This window comes from Hydra vulgaris, chromosome 04 (genome assembly GCF_038396675.1).
Source record: "Hydra vulgaris chromosome 04, alternate assembly HydraT2T_AEP".
NCBI classification, from domain to species: Eukaryota; Metazoa; Cnidaria; class Hydrozoa; order Anthoathecata; family Hydridae; genus Hydra; species Hydra vulgaris.
Window position 1 is genome coordinate 1,052,501 of NC_088923.1, and position 5,000 is coordinate 1,057,500.

Sequence of the window (5,000 nt, forward strand, 5' to 3'; positions counted from 1 at the left end):
TTAAATTTGCGTTTTTGTGGTTTTTTCAAAAAACGATTAGTTTGTAATTAAATTAATGGTTTTTACTTTCGTCCAACACGGAAATGTTGGACGAAAGTCAAAAGTAATTAAAAGTGACGTATGTGTTGGCGTAAGAATCACTTTTTTCCTTCCGCTCTTCCTAAAGCCAACAAACTATAGAACTATACATATATATATATATATATATATATATATATATATATATATATATATATATATATACATACATATATATATATATATATATATATATATATATATATATAAATATATATTTATGTACATACGTAAATATATATATATATACATATATATATTTATATATATAAATATAAATATATATTTACATATATATATATATATATATAAATATATGTATATATATTTAAATAAATATATATATATATATATATATATATACATATTCATATATATATGTATATATATATATAAACATATATATCCATATATATATATAAATATACATATACCCGCTAAAAAATGAGACGTTGATTTGATGTTGATTCAATGTTTCTCGTCAACATTGATTCCATATTGATTTTTTGTCCAAAATGTTAGCCACTTATCAACGTTGATTTGGTGTTTACAAAAAACGTTGATCGAATGTTGCTTTTCAACGTTTAATCAACAATCATTTTTTCTTGGTCGTATCAACACTGATTTTTATAATGACAAACAGTATTTAATCACTTTTAATGCATTTAAAAAAATATGTATTCAACAGTTTCAAATATATATATATATATATATATATATATATATATATATATATATATATATATATATATATATATATATATATATATATATATATATATATATATATATATATATATATATATATATATATATATATATATATATATATATATATATATATATATATATATATATATATATATATATATATATATAAACAACTTTAAAATGTATTCTACAAAATAGAGTGCTCAATGTTCTTCAAAGAACTAAAAATTATAAATTAGTAGGAAATCACTTAAGAAATTTTTTTTTCATTTAACACTGTATTTCATCAATAAAAAGACTTATCAGAAAGGCTCTCATCAATAAAAAAGCTCATATTTCTGATGAGTCTTTTTATTAATGAAACACAGTGTTAAATGAAAAACTTTGTTAAGTGATTTTCTACTGATTTATAATTTATATATATATATATATATATATATATATATATATATATATATATATATATATATATATATATATATATATATATATATATATATATATATATATATATATATATATATATATATATATATATATATATATTATGTATGTATATATATATAAAATATTTGTATATAAAATTTATACATATTGCTAAAATCTTTATTTGTTTTGTAAAAAACATGCTGTAAAAGAAGGATTTAGCACAAAATTTATTGATAGAGCATTTCAAAGCTAACTCAAAAGAATAATGAAAGAAAGTAGGCACTGCATTAAGTAAGAAAGTTTTTTATTGAATTTAACACAAAATTTACATTTTCAAACAATTTATTTAGCGTTTGCAGCATTGTTCATTTTCAAAACTTTTCAATTGAGTCGTGTTCCTGATTGCCTTAAAAATTTCGAAATGCCTGAATAACATTCGCAAATTTTTGCATCATGATGCTGTCGTGTAATCGCATCTAAATCAAAAATTCAAATCAAATTTGAAAAAAATCAAACTGCAGAAATTATAGCAAATAGTTACATAAATGACTGATTGTGATAAACAAAATATATTTCCTGTGAAATAAAAAATCTAAAAAAATGCATAAAACCATTCTTACCCACTATCATATGATACAGGGTGTATGTTTTAAAATTTATCTACAATGAACCACCCGAGACATTAAAACAGGCCCCAGCGTCCTCGCTCATCAACAGTTTTCCAAAAGCAAAAGCCAATTTATATTACCTCCACAACGACTAAGAGAAGTCATCTATTATTAAAAAAATAAAAATTACTTAAGGGTCAGAACACATATTATGTTCATTCTATATGAATGAAATTATCTTAATTTCAATACATGGATTTTTAAAATTGACTCTTGAATCACTTTTCTCTTTTATCTATTTTTGCCATCCAACTCAACGCAAATCTTTTTTGAAAATCTTTAAAAAAAAATGTAGTAAAATAAACAATATTATTATTATTTATGTAAAATATTTTGTAAAAAATTAACCATGAAAAAATACCAAAATGGAAAAAATAAATAAAACTTTTATTTAATTTACCCTGGCAAGACAATTGTCTTTCTTTCCTATCCTCTTTATCCAAAACACAATTTTTAGAGCCATTTTCTACCTAGGTATAGATAAATTATACATACAAAAATTAAATAAAATTTTTAAACATTACATAGTGATTTTTATTTAAACTTGTCAACAAACATATAGTTCTGATTTCTATTAATTTTTTTACTGCACACGCACACAGATTTTAATTAGAACAAAAGCAACATTAGGACTTTTTTTTACCAATATATTTGAAGACAACATCATTTTCCCTTGAGATAGATTAGTTTCTTTCGAAAAGTCATTGTTATTTTCAGCAACTGGAAAGCTTGCTATTTCACTGTGTAAATGGGGAGTTGATATTGATTTAAAAACATCTATAATTCAGTAAAAAAATAAGCATGTTTATTTTAACAAACCATTATTTTACTTTTGCAAAAATAGTCAACCTGCTATATTTGGAATCACGTTAGATGTTCTTTAGCTAGTTGAACTATCAAAATAGTATCTTCCGTATAGTTCTTCATCACCAACCACAACATCTTCATCACTTTCACAAAATGTCATAGCTGTCTTTCTCCTTTAATATAAACTTTACTTTATAAACAAAAAAAGTGCATGATTTGTGTAATTCTTTATTGCAAAATTTTTTATTTGTGAAAAACTAATTTTAGTAAAATTTACTTTTGCTTTGTCCCTTTTTTCTCTTTGGTGTCAGTTTCAATATTTGAAGTATCTGCTGCTTTCTCTAAGTGTGACTGAGCTTCTTCATAAACACAAATCTATGTACGTAAAATCATTTATCAATATCTAATGAAGATGTAATTGAAATGTTTGCGGCAAAAGCAGGCCCAATATTAATGGAGTGCAATTGGTGCACCGCATAAAAATTAATGAGTTTTAATGAAAAACCCATGGAAATTAATGAATTTTTTAGTTTTTAAAAAACACTAAAAGTTTAAAAAAAAAACTAAAAACATTGTTAAAAAAACTTTTTTTAATCGTTGGAAATCTTCTTTAAACATTCTAAAGACATTCAGAACATATAATTTAAACAAATGCCCGTTGGAATATTGGATTTAAAACAAGTGATATTAAATAAGACTATAGTCATATTGTAAAGGGAGCCTAAAATAAATTTGCACCAGCACATGTTTATCCTCTCCAGTGCCCTGGTCAAAACATACAGTTCAATATCTAATTCAATTATTTTACATTTTTTTATAGTAATATGCAAACCTGTAGTGTATAAAATCCTAGCAGGGTATATCTTCAAATCAGAGGTTGATGCCTACAAGGTTGTGACAGGTTTACGAATCGCAGCGGAACTTTTAAATGGCAGCCAGAAGCATTTCCCATCATTTTTCATCCAACTTTTAGCAATCACTTCCACTTCTTTAATTTTTCCATTTAAAAATTCAACAATGGCAAATGAAATTTCAATATTCTGGTGCAATTTAATTCTAAACAATCTTATATAAGTTACAAAATAAAATTAAAAATACATTAGAGATTAAAAACAATGAACTCTGTAAAACGCTTTTTAGATTTATTAATGTAAAACACCAGTGTAAATATTTTATTTCTATAAACATACCAGGTATTTGTTCCATACAAAAAATTTATAAATTAAAATGCATTAAACTCACTTTAAATTTGTTCAAAGAAGTATATATTTGACAAATTTACAACAAATTTTACAAAATGACACATGCACAGACATTCTTGAAAAATTGATGGTCTGCAAGTATAATCAAAGTTTGTGTTTTTAATTTAAGAAATAAGTGATCATAAGCAATATCACAATGTCTAAGCAGAAAAAAAGCATAACCACCTTTTTAAACAGGTATCATCAAGCCTTTTTTCAAAAGTTCTTTTTTTTTCGGAAAAATTGTTTTTAGGTTGGCTTATGAATTTACATAACAAACGTCTAAATAAGATGTTTCAAAACAATCAGGAAAAAACTTACGAACTAAATGAGGATTTAAAGCCTTGCATTTTACAAGATCTACCAAAACCTCTTCTACTAAAATAAACCCTTTGCCTTGAATGAAATTCAACTTCTGTCTCATAGATTTGATGTGATCTTTTTATTTACCACTTGGGCAGAAATTTCTTTACCATTCCTTTCTCTAAGAAAAATATCCAACTTTTTTCTCTCATCTAATTGATTCACTATTTGGGCAACAGTCTGATGTGATTTTCGCACCATTTTTTTAATTCAGCCCAAAAAGTTTTCAAAAGGAAAAGCTGATAGATGATCAAGACTCTCCCCAAAGTTAACACAATCATCAGCTAAATGAATCATGCTATGAACATTGTATGTTACCGAGATTTCCCCAAACTAAATTTGTACTTCTCTGACAAACCATATAAGCAGCTATTTAGCAAATGCCACTAAACAATTCATTTTTGGCCATTTTATTAGAAAGCAGTATGTGCATAGCAATTGAAAAAGAAATAAATAAGTCATAGTTTTATTTATTTTTCCTTTTTAAAACAACAGGTCCAGCATAAAGCAGAATAATCGAAACTCTGTTGCTTTCCACTTCTCAAGTTCATTTAAAGAGCGTGGTCTACGTTGAAAATTGGATGGTGTATAACTTCGTAAATTTATGAGTTCATTTGAAATACTGTCTTTAACAGATTGACTTATTCTAATACATCAGGGACCTTTACACCAGTTTATTAGAAGTTCTTTAACTACTCCAAGA

General features: G+C 24.6%; 2 long non-coding RNA genes across 3 annotated transcripts; both read right to left on the bottom strand.

Moving 5' to 3' along the window:
- Nucleotides 1–1,505: 1,505 nt before the first annotated feature.
- Nucleotides 1,506–2,241, bottom strand: LOC136078947 (uncharacterized). Its single transcript, XR_010637805.1, has 2 exons — nucleotides 1,839–2,241; nucleotides 1,506–1,694 (listed from the first exon to the last, which is right to left on the bottom strand). It is a non-coding gene; the product is annotated as an uncharacterized LOC136078947 (long non-coding RNA).
- A 52-nt stretch (nucleotides 2,242–2,293) lies between these two features.
- LOC136078948 (uncharacterized) lies at nucleotides 2,294–3,880 on the bottom strand. Of its 2 annotated transcripts, XR_010637807.1 has the most exons (5): nucleotides 3,526–3,880; nucleotides 2,971–3,068; nucleotides 2,736–2,866; nucleotides 2,530–2,663; nucleotides 2,294–2,356 (listed from the first exon to the last, which is right to left on the bottom strand). It is a non-coding gene; the product is annotated as an uncharacterized LOC136078948 (long non-coding RNA). The 2 variants fall into 2 exon arrangements; XR_010637806.1 differs by lacking the exon at nucleotides 2,294–2,356 and having other exon boundaries at nucleotides 2,454–2,663; nucleotides 3,526–3,869.
- Nucleotides 3,881–5,000: the final 1,120 nt, after the last annotated feature.